The sequence below is a fragment of the Columba livia genome, chromosome 2, assembly GCF_036013475.1.
Source record: "Columba livia isolate bColLiv1 breed racing homer chromosome 2, bColLiv1.pat.W.v2, whole genome shotgun sequence".
In the NCBI taxonomy this organism is placed as follows: Eukaryota; Metazoa; Chordata; class Aves; order Columbiformes; family Columbidae; genus Columba; species Columba livia.
In genome coordinates this window covers 14,876,437-14,895,420 of record NC_088603.1, presented here as the reverse complement: position 1 = coordinate 14,895,420, position 18,984 = coordinate 14,876,437, and the positions used below count along the sequence as shown (strand labels likewise).

The following is an 18,984-nucleotide window of genomic DNA, read 5'->3' as shown; positions in this document are numbered from 1 at the left end:
GAGATTCATGCTTTCAAGATTGAGTGCTTGAAATTAATCTTTTAAATAAAAGAAGCTCAGTCATTAATGGTGTGCTGAGTGTATGCTATTTCTGTGGAAGCTGTATATGACCAGCATGTTATCCCTCTTTGATTTAGGATATTAATCTTAGGAAAGTGTTCAGCTTTGGAGTTTTAATGATACTGCGTGACAAACGGTTTTGTTTTGATTTTTAAATGCATAAATACTGCAAAGACTGTGCTTTTAAGTCATTTAAAGTTCTCTGTCATGAGGCCTTTAATAGTTTCTCTTTTACCTAGATTTGATAATGAATTTCTGGGTTGTTTGGTGGAATCTGCTTAAATGTTAATGTGCAGCAGGAGTAATATATGCAAACTTTTACAAATGGTAATTTGTGGGCTATGTCAGGGAAGCACAGACCTGCTTCTGCTGAATGGGACCAGGATGTCACCTTCTGTTCTTTGTCTGTGTTTCCTTGTGTCAGGTGGCTGGTGATGTCTTTGGTGAGTGGTCTGCCTTCGAGATCAACGTAAATAACTCCATTAAGACAAAAGGAGGAACAGAATTACAGCATCTTCCGTCTATTCACAATAACCTAATTTGGCTGTTACAGTTCTTTCTTAATGTACAATCAGCTAGGAAAGTCTCCTAATGCCCTCTGCAGCCTGGGAATTTTATCTCCTGTCGTTTCTCATGATAGATTAATGGAAATGGGCTTTCCAAGAGCTGTGAAACAGATGTCAAAATGCAGCTAAGAACGGTGACAAACTCTGCCTTCTGTGTTTCTTGTTATCGTTGCATCTCAGCATGGTTTCAAATCGGGATGAAAGAAACCACGTCAATGTAACAATTCCTTTTGCTTCTGGTGGGTGTTCCTTGTAAATGTGGCCTTCAGAATATTTTTGGTACATTTAGAAATACGTCTGCTAGAACAGCAGAAGAAAGTTGATTTGTGTGCGTAGTCACAAGGAGATGAGGAATCTCTTGCCTTACAAGCGCTAATGTGTGTGGTAGGATATATAAGAAATTAAAATGTTGCCTGCAGTTCTCCAGCCTTCCTTTCTCCTTCTGTCTGAAAATGAAAAATGTTTTGGGAACTTTTTAAAATAAATTAGTTCTAAATTAGTTTACATTTTTAATGTTTATTAAAAGTTGTCATATGTGAAAAACTGAAAATAGAGCTCAGATCATAAGGGATTTATTAGTCTGGGAGTTTGCGGTTTAGAAAACGTATAGAAGGTTTAGAAAGTACACTGCGAGTTTGTCTAGTTGTTAGAGGACACTTTCTCCTTGCATTCTCTTCAGTCTGGTTTTTCTTTACATGTTACTCTGAAGCTAATGTGCTTAGGGCTTGGGAAAGAGGAAAATAAATACCACCATACAAAGACTGTGAAATAGAAACAACCTTAAACAGTATTCATAAAGTGTATTCTGTTGTGAATAGCCTGAATTGGTACAGTGTCTTGATCTATGGAACATTTGCACATACATTACAGTTATGGCCTAGATCACCTGAAGATATTTCTATCCTTAGAGTCAAATTTAGTGTCTCTTTTCTCTTAATAGTATTAGAATGGGTGAGTTGTTACACTGGAGTGCATCTAAACAGAGAATTCCTGCAGTTGCTCAGTTGCCTTATAACTATTACGTTCCAGCTATAAAAGCAGCTCCATTATAATTTCATTTCTTGCCATGACTCTGTTCTCATTTACATGTTTTTCTTTGCTTTTAATTAAGATGCAAGGTTTTATGAGCCTGTACCATTTATGAGGGGAGTTTTTGCCATTTGTATCAGTCTGAGCAGGCACAGGCTTTAAAGTAGCATTATGTTTGATGGAGATTAGATTGATGTTAATTTACCATGAAGAAGAAGATTCTGCAGAGTTTACCACCCGTGCTAACTCTCTGTAGGCTTTCACTGAAACAGAACATTGCTACTATTAGGTTTGCAAAGATTTTCAGAGAGCCTCAGATAAGGATTGGATTATTAAACAGGTTATTACTTGTGTCATGGAAGTCAGTGGCTGTGGCCTTATGTCGGCACTAAGGGATAAACCCTATTTCTCCAAATAAAATAAAACATCAGTTTGAATTTATAATATAAAGGATTGTTTATATGCTTTACTTGAAATATTTTTGTAAAATCAGTTTCTAAATTGCTGTCTTAAGGAGCGAAGTTTTGAGCCCGTGTGTCACAGTGGAATATGTCAGTGGCAAGAGCATGGCAAGGAACCTCCTGAAAGTGTCTGCTGACTGTCTTGTGGTTGTATTTCAAAATCCTGAAGCCTGGGTATAGGACCCACTCCTGCTTAGTCTTTGCTCTCAGGGATTTGACATAGACATGACTTGCTGCAAATCATTTAATAATCACTGTTGCATTGCAAATGGCTTGGGTATTTTGAACGGCTTTTTCTTCAGGCATCCCATCCAAGCATATATCCTCATACGTTCCCTTTTTTCTTTGTGGTAGCAAAATGAAACTGAAGAACGTGTCTACCCTTAACTTTGGAAACGTTCATCTTTAATTTGAACACTTAGAAGAATCACCAGATCAATAAATACATTTAAATGTAAGAATAATTAATCTTTGAAAGCAATTTAATTTTTATCTAAATGTATTTGTCACTGCTTCCAGCTATTAGATTTTACTATGGCTTTAATAATACTTTATATTACATCTACTATGTATGTATGTGCCCCTGCAATTTGGACTTATGTTTTTTTTTCCTTAAGAATCCAGCGCTTATCGAAATACTGCTGTCAGTGGTTCTTGGGTGCTCTGCTTTCTCACATACTGTCTTTGAGTGGTAAATTTAATCACTACCAGAGTGGTAAATCATATTTTTATTTCCTAGTCTTTTATTCCATTAAGTAATCAGTAATCAGTTTGAAACGCAATCAGTAATCTTCCCCATCCAGCCCATTTATTCAACCGCTGTTATTCCCCACTCTTTCAGAAGGAGCTGGCGGTATTTTGTGCTTTTTCTCTCCTGTTTGTGTGCTACTCTGATGATAATAGAGGGGAAGTTGTCTGTCATACAGCCTCTGGGACATAATTTAGCCGCAATAAGGCTTGTCCGTGCTATCGCTCGTGACAGCCTGTGCTTTGTGTTGGTGCATTATCTCTACCACGTATGCCATAAACCAACAGAACCTGTGAGAGCCGAGACAGAAAGAAACCAGTCCAATTTATAACCTTTCTAGTTCTTAAAGGGAGCTGAACGTATTTGTCTCAAAGAACGCTTGTAAATGGCTTTGAAGGGATGATGGAGACGAAGGGAAGGTTGTGCGTGTGCCGCAGGGGTCAGGACGCGGTGGGAAGGAGCAGCCTGTGCCCATGGCCTGGCTCCTGCCCGCAGCCTCGGGAAGGGCTGGCACCGCCACAGCTTTGCCTTTCGGTGTCGGGCCCGGGTTTGGCACGTGAAGAACACGTCTGTCAGGAAGCGGCGGGTGGTGGTGCTACGGGTGCCCACATCTTGCTCCACGCCTGTTGGACCCTCAGCCATGGGGCTCAGGGCGACTTGCTCTGCCTGGGGGAGCTGCTGGCTCTGCTCAAGCAGCCACCATCGTTTCAAGTGACCTGGCCAGGTGAGCTGGCAGAGGTGTGACAGGGTCAGCCACACCTCACCAGAGCACCTGAAGCCATCCACGATCCTTCCCGTTCACTGGGTTTGGGGCAGGAGCCCCGGTCTGTGTGTGCGGGGGTGGCCACCGAGGGGCAGCGGGGGCTCCCCTGGCACTGGGCGCTCAGGCACAGGGAGGGAATCCCGGCGCTCCCAGCCTTTCTCTGGAGAGTTGCCCAGCAGGGAACTTTGGTATCTTAACACTGTTTCTGCCTTGTTCTGGAAAGGGGTTGTATTTCTAACTGCGCTTCTGATCAGGTGGGAATTGTTGCACAATTAAATGCAGCAATATAGAGACTACACAGCTCTTTAAAAAAGGAATAAGAAAATTGAGACTTACAGTGCTGATTTGGCCTTATTTTTTAATTTTCTCATGTGTAGATTATACTTCCTTCTCATTTGTTTGAGATGCTTTCATTTATTTTTTTTTTTCCTGATGGACTTTGGTATTTGAAGAGTGTGCAGCACAGACAAGCTCGAAGCTTTTTGCCTTTCTTAACCCTGTACAAGCTTATATTAAGCTTTGGTAGAGCTTTGGGATTAATTAGTTTTCTTCAAGACAAAATGAGCTATGCTTATTAAACGGGGTTTGAATTTTGCACTGAGGTTTCATTTTAATAAGGTGACTGAGGTGTAGGAGGGAAACAACTCTGACGTCTGTCCCAGCTGTTTTCTGTAAATACAGTTTTTACAGGGCTAAGCTGTGCATCAAGGCAATATGCAAGTTGAATCTGCTACAACTTTACCATTTAAAAAAATAATTTAAAGAAAGTATGTGTTTTCTCAAAAGTTAAAGTAAAGTTCTCCATTCTGAACATGCTTTTATTTTTCTGTTTAATTTTGCTATCTTAAAAGTGTCTTTGGTTGTATATTGATTTTACTTTGGAAGATCATGGTACATAAATGATACTTCACTCTTCTGTGATTCTATAATCTTTCTAACATGGTGCTAATTTGTGGCCCGTGGTGATGTTGTTTTTAAGATGTACATTAACTGCAAATGGTGGTTGGTAATTGTGGTTTCTGTTACTTTTCTTGCAAACGTCACCTGAATTGGGGGCGCTTTCTTATGATTTCTTAGTGTCACCGCTTGTTGCGCTGCAGATGAGAAGAACTCAACTCCTCTCGCGCTGTGGACTTCTGTCCTGCTTCATTGAATATGCCTGAGGCTGAGGAAGTACCTAATTTTTGATAAATGTTTGTCTCCTCTTCTGAAAATGTTAGACCCTAATACATAGTGTTCTAGCAGAAGTTGCTTTTATGGTAAAGATAGATGAAATGGGCAGTGATTCCTGAGAAGAACAAAAGCTGTGGTAAATTCCATCAAGATCTGAACAAAAGCTTCTAAGTGTTCTCGGAAATTAAAACGTCCTCCCATTACTTACCATATGGCATTGGTTTAGATCTTGCTGGGAGGTCTTGACTGTTCTGTTTCCTTGGTTGCATGACCCCTCACTTCAGAAGCTTGTTCACATTAATAGCTGGCTAAGGGAAGGATGAACCTTTATCTTCTTTGGGATGTACAGGCTTTAAATTTTAGCTTTATGGGGATTCACAACAAGAATTCAAAGCCGTTTTCCTTCTCAGCTTTGTTGCAAGAAGCAGGGGGACTCTCCATCTGGGTAACCAACAGTTGGTGTCTCTTTCTGCCCTTCCCCTCCTCACTCTCCTACCCAAATAAACTGTGAGTGGATTGGAGAGTATTTTAAGAAGAATTCAGGGCCTGAGATTTCTTTCTGGGATGAATTATGTGGAGAATAGTTGACATAAGGAATGGTTGACAGACTTGAGTGGTTGAAGTTTATCTGAAAGAATTAGAGATCAAAATGGCTTTTGTAGATTTTTTTTTTACCCGTTAATTGTCTACTTTGCATGTTTTTTTCATTATATATGATATACAGCCTAATATTAGTTGTTTTGGTTTTTTTTACAATGACTGCTGATAAAGAGGTTTTTGGTGGTGTTTTGTTTTTTTCCCAAACTTCTCAATTTCAGGATGTTCTATCTTTCAGACATCGGTATACTTATCATCTTCCTTGGAAGATGCTTGTCATAATTTTGAAGCAAAATTAGTGAAATATTTTTTTTAAGATTCCCTCTCAACATCTTCTCTCCAACTTCTCCTCTGCACACATCTTCTTTAACTTAAATAGTATTAGGGAAGTTATAGCCAGGTGGGGATTGGTCTCTTCTCCCAGGCAGTTAGCAACAGGACAAGGGGGCATGGGCTTAAACTCTACCAGGGGTAATTTAGGCTGGATATTAGAAAGAATTCTTTACAGAGAGAGTGGTCAGGCATTGGAATGGCTGCCCATGGAGGTGGTGGGCTCGCCATCCCTGGAGGTTTTTAAGCTGAGATTGGACATGGCACTTAGTGCCATGATCTAGTAAACGGACTAGAGTTGGACCAAGGGTTGGACTCGATGATCTCCGAGGTCTTTTCCAACCCAGTCGGTTCTGTGATTCTGTGATTAGGGGTTGCCCTCAAAATTTTTTTGGGCACAGTGTAAGAGGAAATGAACTCCTGCAAGTTACTACGTAGCTGTATGCCTTTAATGGCACAGGAAATCTTTTAGGATGTGATTTCAAAGTCCAAGAACATGCTACACTAATTGTTGCATTTTTTGCTTTTAGATTGATTGGTCCTGTGAAGTATCATGTCTTCTTCTGTTCAGGGAAGAAGTCTTTGCTTCCATAACACAGATGCACATCAGAGCAGCATTCTCATTAGAAATGCACTGATAGTATTCTTGATTCTCTGCAGATTTTGTTGTTGGATTATTTTAAAATATTTAGTAGTGTAGATATATAATACTTTGCAAGGTTGATAAACTGCCACTCTGACTCTTGTTGAATAATTCATTTATTCAATAAGTGTAACTTTTTTGTTTAGCTTATACAGTTTATTTGGTAGAAATACTTGCACAGTAAGATACTTTCTAACTTGCAAAAAAATCCAATGGCATATTAGATGCGCTCTTTATTATATGGGAAAATATTTCTTACAGTTCCTCCTCTGCTATCATAACCTGCTTTTATTATTGTAATTTATCAACAACTGTAATGCAGTTTCATGATTCAGATTGTTATGGAGTTATAGACTATGTCAGTAGGGATCTCTTCACCTCAATCCCTGCCAGCTACTGCAGGCCTTTTCCCAGGTGAAAACCATTAGTCATTTCCTGATCACCAACAGTGAAGCAGTTTGAAGATTTGAGGGGATGCACCATGGGCTTCTAAGGTTGCATGACTGGAATTTTTAGCCCAATGCTAAATCTTTGCTTCTGTCTATATCTAGTAACAAATTATATTATAATCTTGATTGGCCACCATCTTAGACCTAGATTTAATGTAGAGGCTTGCGTAGGTGGAAGCTTGGTTTTGCAAATGAATTAAGTGGTATTGTCCACTACAAAATGAGACCAAGTAGACAGTATATTACTTGCTTATGTCTTGGGACTAAAATTGGTATTTACTTCCCTGGCAAGGTTCATGCTTCCTGCTTCTTCAGGCCTGGATTATTTGAGCTCCTACCGTATACAGCATTAGTGTGTCTGCTTTTGACTCTTACATCTCGAGAAACTATTTGCCAACACCAGAATACGGGCTTGTGGTTGAATTGATTTCTTTTAGTGGAGGATCCACTTAGCGTGTTGTGTTTCCTAGTGCTTTGGGGTCGATGCGATTTATAGCTAGTGACAGGAGACGGAGATCGCAGCGAGTGGAAATCTTTTTGATGTAATAGTACACAACAGTGCTGTTGTAGCCATCCTGTCATGCTGTCCTGTCTGCTCTGTAAAAGAGCCGTGGCCTTTTATAGCCTCTTTGTGTTGGACTTTGGCATCTGCTAATCGTGTCTCAATCTGTGCATATTGCTGTGGTATCTGTCTTAGGCCTCCAAGTCATCTAAGTACCCCTGATGTGGAGATTTTTGGTTGGATTACATGAAATCTTGAAGCTGTTTTTCTTTTAAAACACTGAATTGTGGAGAAAAATCAACCTGAGGCAATCAAGCATGCTGGCATCCCATCTTATATACCTGGATGATTCTTCAAAACATTCAACGTTCTTTAAATTTCCATATGCCTTTAAAGAGTCTTTAAAGCTGATAAGGTTTTGTGGCTTCCTGTGCTTCAGAATCAAGTGCAGGTAAGTATATATACATTGTTTTTGTCAGACAAACCTTTGTTCTGTATTCTGCAATCTGACCATTTTCCCCTTCTGTAGGGGTTATTCGGGGAACAAACGCTGGGTGGGATGAACTGTATAATGGGCTGCCCGTGCATCCTGGGACTCACTTGAATCCACTTTTCTCACTGGGTAGTTGCTATTATTACTATTTTAAAGAAAGAACTAGAATTTGAGGATTGGAAATGTATACTTATTTCGTTATGGAACCTGCTATTCTAAAAAAAGTTGACTTAATAGTAAGATAACTATATTAGATCCTTGATATTTAGAAAGAATAATTTATAGTGGAAACAATTGAAATCATTAATCCCAAATTTTTCTCTTTGTTATACCTTTCTTGGGCAGTTAAGTTCAAAGTTGTTCATTTGTTTGTATTTATGTTCTAATTTTATGTTTCTGGACTTACCTGAACTTGTGTACTTTTTCTTGTGAACTGCTGTTTCCTGTGCTTTTATGAAAGTGTTTGTAGGTGAAGTAGGTAAAGTGCATGGAGAAAGAAAAAAAGTGTGAGGACTCTGTTGTCTTCCTGTACATTCACCAGTAATGGGGTTTGTGTTTTTTTTGGTGGTGGTGGTTGTTGTGTTTTTTTTGTTTTGTTTTGGGTTTTTTTTAGTCACTGTCTCCTCTCTGGAAAGAGGTGTCTTCTTGTGGGTTTCCAGTAACTATTTCCTATAAATACTTGAAAAATGTTGTGTGCAACCAGTTCCTTTTTTATGGCTGCTTTTCATTCTTTGGCCAGACAGAAACCTGCTAATCTGCTTTGGCTTTGTTTTGTTATTTGCCCCCGTATCTTCGGAGTCTTCTTGAAAAATTAGTTAATTGATATTGATAGAATTGGATAGTCTGTGCCTCGGGTTGTGGATTTGGGGTGCTGGAGATGATGTATACGTATCCCTTTCACGTGGGTTCCTTGTGGGGAAGTGTCTGTTTGTCCTCCTGGGCGGCTGAGCTGGGGCCGTGCCGCAGGAGGGACTCTGCTTCAGAAAGAAGCCACACGAGTTGGTAACTTACCGTGCTGATAGGATGAGACAAAGCACTCAGGTTCCCTTTTGATGCCGATTATTATTTGAAAATCTTTAAACAAAAAAACCCCACCAAACTACCCACAGTGTTTTTGCCGATGTTGTTCTGAAGCCTTGGAGTGTCTTTGTTTTCATTTCCACCAGCAGAAGACCACAGATCGCTGTGTTCTTCTAGGGCAGCACAAAGCCTCTGAAACATCCGTCTCCAATTGCCCCTCTGTGCTCACGTCTCCCAGCAGTTGCAGGAAGGGTGTCTGTGATCTGACCCTTTTTTTTTTAAATTATTATTTCTGACGGTTTGTCTGTTACATGGGTATGTGTGGACTGTCCTTGCTGCCTCGGGTTCCCCATTTCCCGCCGGTGCTCGCTGCTTTGCTGGTCTGGGTTCTCTGCACCTTGTTGCCACAAATACTTTTTGAAACGTTTGCTTTCTGCTGCGTTACAGGTTCGTTTCCCTTGGGCATTTTTCCATTATTAGAATGTTGATGAGAACCAGTTCCTGTTCTCTCCTGGTGAAATTGATGTATCTGGAAGTTATACATATATTTCCTTTTTCAGGTTTTAGTAATAAAAGGTTTAAACTCTTTTACGTGGTGCTGCTCAACACAATTTTCTGTGCTGCCTTTCTCTGCTTTTCCCTAGAGGTCCCATTGCTACAATTTGCTCCTTCATTTTAGTAAGGCAGTTCTGTTTCATTAAGGAACTTGTTTCTCTTACCAGTAGCCCCAGATGTTTTCATCTCTGTTTCTTTCCTTGAGAAAGAGATCTTTAATTTTGTATTAAGAGTATTCCTAAAATAAGCACCACGTTTCTGTGGATGAATTTGTTCAATTTCTTGTGGTCAGCAGTAATTCTACTTGCATAAGATGCGTTGTTCTGTTTTGTTACATTTTATGATTTCAGTTGTGCAAGGCTCAATATTCTGCTTTAAGTACCTATCAAGAGAATGTTGTGTATTTCATCTGTCTTATTCGAAGATGCTTTTTTTCTTATTCTGAGTCCTCAAAGTAGAGGAAAAGTACCTTAAATATATATTCCTGACAAAGATCTTGTGCGTGTTTGCTTTTCTCAAGCTGTAACATCCTATGGAATGGGCCATGGTGCTTGTCAGGTGGCAGAGACCTGTAGAGTTTCAGTGATACTTAAGATGAAATATATATATATACATATGAGCTTCTGCTCATAGGAAGGAAAATATCAGAACTAGAACAAGAGGAATTGCTGGTGGAGTAATATATAATTTCCCTCAGATTGTCTCGTCAGGGCAAGTGCTTTTCCTACAAGTTTGTGCCTGCTGTATAGAATGCACGAAACAGCTGCCCGAGGTCTGGTGTGATTTTTACCTTCTGTTTGGCCAGTGTGGATCTCATCAAAGTCAGTGCATCCTGCGGGAGTGCTGCAGAGGGACAAGCCAGGTCTATGTAGTCACTTTACCTTTGTGGTCTCCCATTTTGCATCTGCTATGAACTGTTTCCTTTCTCTCTTTTAAAATCAGTATCTCTTTTGTGTATGAGTTTGTTCCGATTTCAGCTGAAAAAATGTCAAAGTCCCTTTTGACATCACGAAACAACTGAGCTAATTAAATTGGTTTTCTCTCAGCTTTAGAGGCGCGGTAAGGTCATTAGGGATGTTTTTCAGTGGCTCACCATAGTGGTTCATTTTGCTATCTTACTCTGTTTTAAGCAGCCAGCACAGAGTGTGCATGTGGAGTAACACGGGTTTTACCTCCGTAGAAGAGCATGTTTTGTGGTTCAGTAGTTAGTGTCCAAAGAGTAACAAATTACCTTTTCAAGTATAAGTGAAGCCTGATGTAAGGAGTAATTTAAAGGAATAGATTTAATGAGATAAGCCCACTTTTTGTTTGTTTGATGCACCGATAGAAAATAAATTTGAAAAGGACTTGACTGAACTTCCATGCGCTCAAAGCTTGAGTCTCCAAAGATGAGCTCTCTGACGCAGTAAATTTGTCCCCTCTGTCCATGATTTTCACTACTTAGTGACCACTGAGAGCAGACAGCCCAGCTTTTGTAAGGAAAACTAAATATTCGAGTGATTGTTGACACATGCAAAGTAGTAACAGGAGCTGGATAGAATTAAGTCGGAGCAGTACAAACCAAAAATACTAATAGAAGCATTTTTTAACATGGTATGCCAAGTGCCTACTTTCCAGGCTTCTGTTCTTCTAGTGCAGAACTATCTTTATTGTAACCATCTTGAAGTGTTATGCGAGATAAAGTTTTTAGCTCTGTTTATGGGACACAGCTGTCACTAATGTGTTTTGTCACCTCTGGTGGAAAGGGAACATTATTTAATTTTAGCATGTCGAATTGCTGCTCTGGAAGGTAAAAAGTTGAACTAAAATTGCTGAAAAATACATTTGGTGCTGAAAAATAGTGTTCTCTGTCAGGTGGAAATCCTTGCAGAACTAGGTAATCTTTTGATCAATTTGTTAAAATGTGACACTGTTCAAGGCAAACTACAACAATAACAGCTTATTACAGCAGTGGATACTGGCTTACAGCATTAGATTTTCATTTTCTTAAGGTAAGCTATTGCCTTTATGCAGTATTGTGCTCCTATTCTGATCTTCACCTGCCCTATGAAGAGTTCTCCTTTTTTCCCCCTTTCACCCTCTTTTTGTGCAGGTTCCCAGCTGCAGATGTGCATCCCCGTGTGCCCATCGCAGTGTGTGGGGGGTCCTTGCTCGTCCTTCATGGGTTGTGCTTGTAACCCGTTTGGCCGGCTGAGCCCAGTGCCAGTGTCTGGTTTACAGACCTTGCTGAAGGTGTGTGTTTTTCCTGTTCTCAATGAAAGCTGGGTGTGGTTTCACAGCGATGGCCCCAGGGTGTCCTCCTGCGGGTGGCACAGAGTCCCTGTGGTCACCTCCTTGACATGAGTCTTCTGCTGACCTTCCTTGCCGCTGTAGGGAGTATTTATTGCAGGCCAAGTCTGCATGTGTATTGGCCCTGATTTAAATGAAACCGCAATTTTTAATTGCCTTCAGTCATTGTGCTGGACTTGTAACTCTCTCCAGAAGCAGACCGTAAGGGGGGCTCCTGGGAGGGGATCCAGCGTCCGGTGCTGTTGAGGGCAACAGTTAAAATCACATTGCTAGGCACAGGGAGAAGAACCAGCACATTTCCTTTCCCTGATTTGGCCACGATAACCTATTAATATATTTAATTTGTCTGCCAAGAATCTGGCAATTTCCAGTTTCCTTGATCTCCTGGGCAGTATATGTTCTGGATAAACTTGGGTCTGGGTCCAGGTTTACAGTGCCTTGAACTTCTGTGGGGTATTTGGGTCTGAGGTTTCCAGCTGGTGCTTTCTTTTTGCAGTTTTCCCCCAGTGATGCTGTCCAGGTGAGATCAAGTAGTGAAGCCTGGTGTGGGAAGGCATTGTGTGTGCTGGTTGTGTGCCTGTCGAAGGCAGGGGTGTAAAAATCCCTAAATGAACAGGGACAATGTCTGTCAGTCTTTTGCAGCCCGGGAGGAAGGACATAGAATTAAGAGTGGTCTTTAGACTTCTGGATGTACATTATGAAGTACATAAATATATCTCTAGCAAAAAAAACAGCAGAGGGAGTCGAGCTGTCAGCTCTTTGTCACAGTCTTAGGGTCACTTTGGGCTTGCTCTGAGGTCTTCCCACTACCTCAGAGATGGATTCCACCACTCTGTAGGAAAATGCCCGTGGGACAGCACTGTCACTCACCCGCCACCTCCGTCGGTGACCTGGTGACAAGGGGGACAGTTCTGAGTCAGCTGCTCTGTGATGTGAATGTTCATCTGTCCAGAACTGGCCTGAGATGGAGGGCTGATTTCTTGGCTTCTTCTGTGATCCTTTTGGTAGGGATACTTTGTTCTTGCAGTTCCCTGTGCCGCTCCGTTTGAACCCTTTGGCTGGGTAAACGGGTTTCTTTTTGGTAAATATGGCATAGCAGTGGTACTGCTGGTCTTAATGCTCTGGTTTCATCTGAGCTGCTGACCAGCCACTAGAGAGCCAGTAATTGGAATTGAATGTGAATGAAAGCCAAATATTTATTTCCCGCACAAATGGATAAGGAAATAAAAAACCAACAAACACTCTTTTATTTTTAGAGGAAGATCTCTAAAGGCTGGATTTTTTGGCTATAAAGAAAATAAACAAATCTACAAAAGTTTTGCCCTATTTAGTGCAAAAACCCAGGTGACATTTGTGTGCCTGTATGTATTTTGTTTTAACTTACTATTGTGAAACCAATGGCAGATAGATCTCCAACGCTAATGTCTGTATGACACACCATAATGCAAAACTTGCCCATGCTTTGGCTGGCAACGTGAGAGATTCATAGGACAAACATGGTTCAGAACAGAAATTCCTCATACAGGTCTGAACCTTACCTCTTTTAATACAGTGTTGAACACGTTTTGTCGGCTCTTCTGCATACAGAAAGCCATTATTATATTGCATTGAGCTTAAAATTCGTAACTGTTTCCTAAATTGTGGAAAATATCCTTGCAAGAGATCATCAGGCCTGAATTCATCCCACCTAATGAGGCAGGACGTGTGCCTCTGTCATGTCTAGCATTTTTTATTTTTAAATGCACATCTGTCTTGTTCAGAGATTTTTTTTCTCACCTCCGTTTGTAATGGTAAGCAAACATTTCAGGCTTCAGAACCGTTGCTATTTTTACCAGTAACAAAGAATGATGTGGCATCTACATATATATCTTAAAAATTTAACTGCTAATTTAATAACTAATATTGCCTTACAAGGATGTGTACCTTTTCCAATAAAGGTATTGTGACCCATTTTAGTCATCTGGAGGAGTGTCAGTGTAGTCTTAAACAGAAAATAAAATTTGAACTATGTATTTCAATATTGCAGTGGTTATTTCAACAGGGTTAGTAGGGTCTGTCCCCAGCAGAGTTTAAACCTCAGCAAGATGTTTATTCTTCTGTCTTTATAGTGATGTTCAATGAGGTTCTGTAAATATATGTTTTTAACAAGGAAACACATTACAGGTTAGCTGTGAGTTCACAGGCATTATGTGTGATGCTCATTTCCCTTGTGCTAAGCATGGATGACACGTGTGTTGTTGTGAAGAGATGGCAAAGCGCTCACCCTCAAGACTTGTGTTTCTTAATTTGTTTTTCTGTTTGAAGGTTTTGGCATGATAATATACAGCTGAAATATTCTGCCCAAGCAAAAGTTTTAATTCAGCATATGTTCTGTCCTACAGAACAGGAGAAAGTTTCAGGTGCCTCATAATAAACCTAAGCCTGTCGTAATTCAGGGCTGAGTGTTACTTGCCCTACAATTAGCTTAGAATCCTCGCAGGTGTAACCCTCGATACTGTTTTCTTTCCCAAAGCAATTAGTTACTGAGTACATGTGTTTTCAGATGTGCCCCTGATGGGTTCACGGGCTGGCTGCTGTGCGCATGGGACTCTGTCTTGTTTGTGCCAGTCGTTCGTGCACAAAGCACAGAAGGAACCGGTAACATAATGTGGGACTTGCAGGATTTTTCTACATCTGCATTTATGTGGATTTTTTTTCCCACCTGCTGTTCAGTGTGTTCCAGCATTGAAAAAGAAAGTCTTTGGAGACTTAAATAGAACAAAGCTTCTTTGTCAGAAGATCCTACAGTGCTAGGTGCCTTAGAAATGTGGATAGGTGTTCTGCAGGAGTGCTTATCACTCAGAAAACTGTTTTGTTCTGCTCATTCAGTGGGGTATAAACACCCTTCATTTAGCCTGATGTCCAGGCTTGCCTCTTGAATATAGAACACTGGGAAATACTATTGCTTTGGCTTAGTGCTAGAAAAATTGGTTGGGTTTTACTAAGATTACAAAATAGCAGTGAGTTGGAAGCTGTGAAGGTGTTGGACAGGAAAAAGATCTAGTGCTTTGCTGTTTGACATAATTTGTAACGTGAGTGATGCCTGTGGAGGTGAAAACCTACATCTACCTTCTCTTTTATTTCTTCTTTTGTCTGCCTCTTTTTTTTTCCTCTTTCTCCTGAAATCTGTAGTCTTGGTATCTCACAGAATCACAGGATGTCAGGGATTGGAAGGGACCTTGAAAAATCATCCAGTCCAATCCCCCTGCCAGAGCAGGAACACCCAGATGAGGTTACACAGGAAGGTGTCCAGGCGGGTTTTGAATGTCTCCAGAGGAGGAGACTCCACAACCCCCCTGGGCAGCCCGTTCCAGGCTCTGTCACCCTCACTGAGAAGAAGTTTCTTCTCAAATTCAAGTGGAACCTCTTGTGTTCCAGTTTGAACCCATTGCCCCTTGTCCTATCATTGTTTGTCACCGAGAAGAGCCTGGCTCCATCTTCGTGACACTCACCCTTTATATATCTGTAAACATTAATGAGGTCACCCCTTAGTCTCCTCCAGGCTAAAGAGCCCCAACTCCCTCAGCCTTTCCTCATAAGGGAGATGATTCACTCCCTTCATCATCTTTGTTGCCCTGTGCTGGACTCTCTCCAGCAGTTCCCTGTCCTTCTGGAACTGAGGGGCCCAGAACTGGACACAATATTCCAGATGCGGTCTCACCAAGATCAAAGATGTGGTCTCTACAAGATCAAAGTCTTGGTCTAAGTGGGCAGTGTATCTGATGATGTATAGTTGCTCCCATTGGAGGCTCAGACACATAGGGAGGAGAAAAGCACCTGAACTGTTTCCTGAACCATCTGTGTGAAGTTCTTACCAAGACCGGAGATCAATAAAAAATTTTATATTATTAGGTTATAGTAATTTCGATGCCTGTCTCCATTTGTGTATGAATTATATGAAGTGTATATTCATAATATACACATTATTAAATCAGATATGTAGCATACCATGATATTTTATAAATGAAACATTCTCATATCTCTTTCTTTCTCATATATATGTATATATATATTTTTTTTTAATTTTTAAGAATGTATTAATGCACTTTTGTTTATGTTGCAGTGCAGAACATGTGAAGGAGAGGTGCAAGTTTGGTATGTGCATTCTCCTAACTTGCTGGTTATCCATGGTAGGAGTGCAGGCGGTGTGGGAAGGCTGGGAGCTTGTGAGAGAAAACAGAGACCGGGAGGGGGCAAGGATCAGCCAGGTCTGCTGGGAAGAGAATTGAAGATGCTGCCAGCTGTCTAGGAAGAATTAAACCGTTTGAAGGGCAGTGAGCATGGGGAGATTGGAGAAGCTCCAGAGCATGTGTGAGAGAGAACAATGTGCTTAGAAAGGCTGGAGAGAAAATCCCATTTCCAGCCACACACTATTTCGGTTTTAAACAAACTTTTAAAAATTTACTCACCATCTTTCTGTTCTTCTACAAACATACCAAAAGAATGTAGTGGTTTAATTGCACATTAATAGATTTTTTTTGTTGTTGGTTTAGGTTTTTTGAGGTAATTCTTCTCCAAATGGAGTCAATTTCTGTTTTGTATCTCCAGGTTGCAATGTGCACACAATAACACCTAAGCGTGAGATCCATCTCTGTCAGCTCTGCAGGGAGGCTGAGATCATTAGCCCGTAATTTAGGCTTTATTTAGCAAGATGAGTTGAGTGTGATCCTAGCAGAGGGATTTTGTTCTTTTTTAGGAAAATTAGTGATAAATAAGTGCAGTTTAGTATTATAGTGTGTTCCCGGTTCTCATGCATGTTCTTACTGTTCTTGTGCAAACCCCTTTAATCTTCCATTTTTCTAGGCCACAACCCTCCTTTAAGCTGCTTTGGAAACACAAATGTAGCACGGCCTGTCCTTGTGAAAGAATTGATGAGGCTTTCCTGTGCCACTCAGCTTCAGCATCTGTGTGGCTGCCCGGAGCTCCAAATCTGCCTTTCTCGGAGTCAGTCATGGTGTTGTGGGTCATCTCCTCACCCTGGGCCTTTTTGGCTGCCTGAGGCCATCTGACCGCTGCAGCAAATGCGCTGCCTGGAGTCTGGGTGAGCACATCAGTGCCTAGAAGCCATTGTCGAGTCACCTTTGTGTGCCGTGGCTGTTCCTGGCATTCTTCTCAGTGTTTAAGCCCTTGAGTGATCCCTGCCAGTTCATTTCAGACTGATTTTGGTGCTGGAGTGACGGAGATCCAGGTAACTCAGCTGCTGTGGAGTGGGCAGCCACTGATGCAGCTGCTTTGTGTCTGCTTGGTGCTACGTGTATTTATGAATGGATGGAAGTGGGTAAAGAAAACATAGGAAGTAAGTGAACCTAGTGAAGAGAGAGCTGATGAGTGCTAGAGGAGTAGAGAGAAGTGAAGTTCTCTCTAGTTCCTCTTCTGCTAAGGAAGAGTAAAGAGAGAAAAGGTAAACATAAAACCAAAGCCCTAGGGCAAGACAAATAAATACAAAAAAGGGAGAAGACTAATAATGTAACTCTGAAAAAACTACGTCTGTGGGGAAAAATACTGAACTCTGACTACCGGGCAGGAAACCTAAATTCCGGAAAAGATATCTGAATAGATAATGCTGTATGTTACTGTAACATTAGAATTTGTTGTGGAAGAAAATAGGACATCTGGCAAGCAAAGGAAAACTAGCACCGGGAACAGGTTAATGGGAGCAGACGCATGGTGGTGTGACTTCCCAGTTGACGATACAGAAGTAATTTACAGTGGTTATCAGTAACAAGGCCACCGACACAGAGGAAAACCAGATGCCGTTAGTTGAGTAGTTCTCCCCTGTCTTTGCTTCTGATTGTATCTGCAGATTTTGTTAAGACAGGTTGTCTTTATGGCCTTGTTCCTAAAGGATATGAGAATAAACATGTAATTGCTGTTCAGAATGAACATTTGTATTAAATAGCCTAATGCAATTTACGTCAATTTTTAAAATTCAATCTGAACGTAATTTTGCCTTCATTGTAAAATTATTAGTGCCAAGGGACATATTTTAAAGATTGTGAGGAGTACTTAGGATCATTTTAATCAGGGATGTATAAGTCCCATTAAACAACTGAGCTAATCTTCCTGCTGCTATATGCACATGTGTTTCATGAGCAGCAAGTCTAAAAATGTCGCTCATCTTAATAGATGCTTGTGACTTGCACCCTGTGCTGCTGTGCCCCATCTTCCTCCCATTTTCTGATCTCTTTGATTGGACTCAGGTGCTGTCCCTGGGCTGGGAATGGCAGGGGCTGCCCAGCCACCCCTTGGGCTGAACCATCACTCCGTCCTTCCCCTTAGCCAGGTCTTTAATGTGCTGCCTGTCCTACACCTGCCTGCCAGCTTTCCCAAAACGTGCAGGCCGGTTGCTCGTTTGAGATATTTAGCCTTTTATCAACATTTTTGAAGTTGGTTGTGGGTGTAAAAAATATTAGGAGAGCGGGCTGAGTGTTAACACAGTTGCGTATGCCTAGTTTCCTTAGGAAGTTAGCTAAATATAGTGTTATGCTTTAATATTTATCTACAAGCCAAGAAGCTGACATCATCTATTGTCTGTGAACACTGTTTGTGGACAATAAAAATAAGCAAGTATGGCATTGCTGTATGTGTCAGTTTAGAAAAGATGATAGCTGAAATTTCCTGACCAATGTAGTAAGTACTCTCAGTACTTTCATGCTTAATTTTTACCCAAATACATACTATATTTTTTCTTTGTTTCCCTTTTTTTTTTTTCCTTTTATTTTTCCTCTTTTTTTCCCCCCTTTTAGAAAAAGAGATGACTGTTTTGATGTAGTTGGCTACTTAGGACCCCGTCTGTATAATAACATTATATTAGTGAATGATCTATATGTACAGAAATTAAGTGAGAACTGATCTAAATACTCAGCCAATTAGAAGCATATCTAGGAAACAGTAAAATGGATTGCATAATGGAATTGTTGCATATATAAAATACTGCTGTTATCATTATTTTACTTCGTGGCAGAGTGCTTGGGCCTTTGAGCTAGGTAGTGTACTCTGCATGCCAAGTGGTGCTTTACCAAGTGGCCTGAGTTTCACTGAGTTTTGCTGAAACTCTCACTGTGGAAGCCAGTTTTAGCGAAATAATAATAATGAAAATGCTTTCTGCAGGTCGTTCATACTTCTCCCTGTTTGTGTTGCCCAAATCCAGAGCCTCTTTATGTGTTATGTACCTGCTTTTTTGCCAAGGTGGATGAAGACAGTTGCTGCTTGAGCCCTCTTACAAATCCTTAGATTTCCATGTAATTAGGCTTTTTCTCTGATATCC

The 18,984-nt window shown here is 40.8% G+C and overlaps 1 protein-coding gene and 1 long non-coding RNA gene across 2 annotated transcripts in view; both read left to right on the top strand.

Moving 5' to 3' along the window:
• Positions 1 to 18,460, top strand: part of LOC110359956 (uncharacterized) — a 41,146-nt gene extending 22,686 nt beyond the window's left edge. Inside the window, exon 2 of the long non-coding RNA XR_002415542.2 lies at positions 485 to 18,460. This is a non-coding gene — a long non-coding RNA (uncharacterized LOC110359956). The remainder of the gene's footprint in view (positions 1 to 484) is intronic.
• CCNY (cyclin Y) overlaps positions 1 to 18,984 on the top strand; it is a 124,334-nt gene that overhangs the window by 23,269 nt on the left and 82,081 nt on the right. The gene's annotated exons all lie outside the window — the stretch shown is intronic.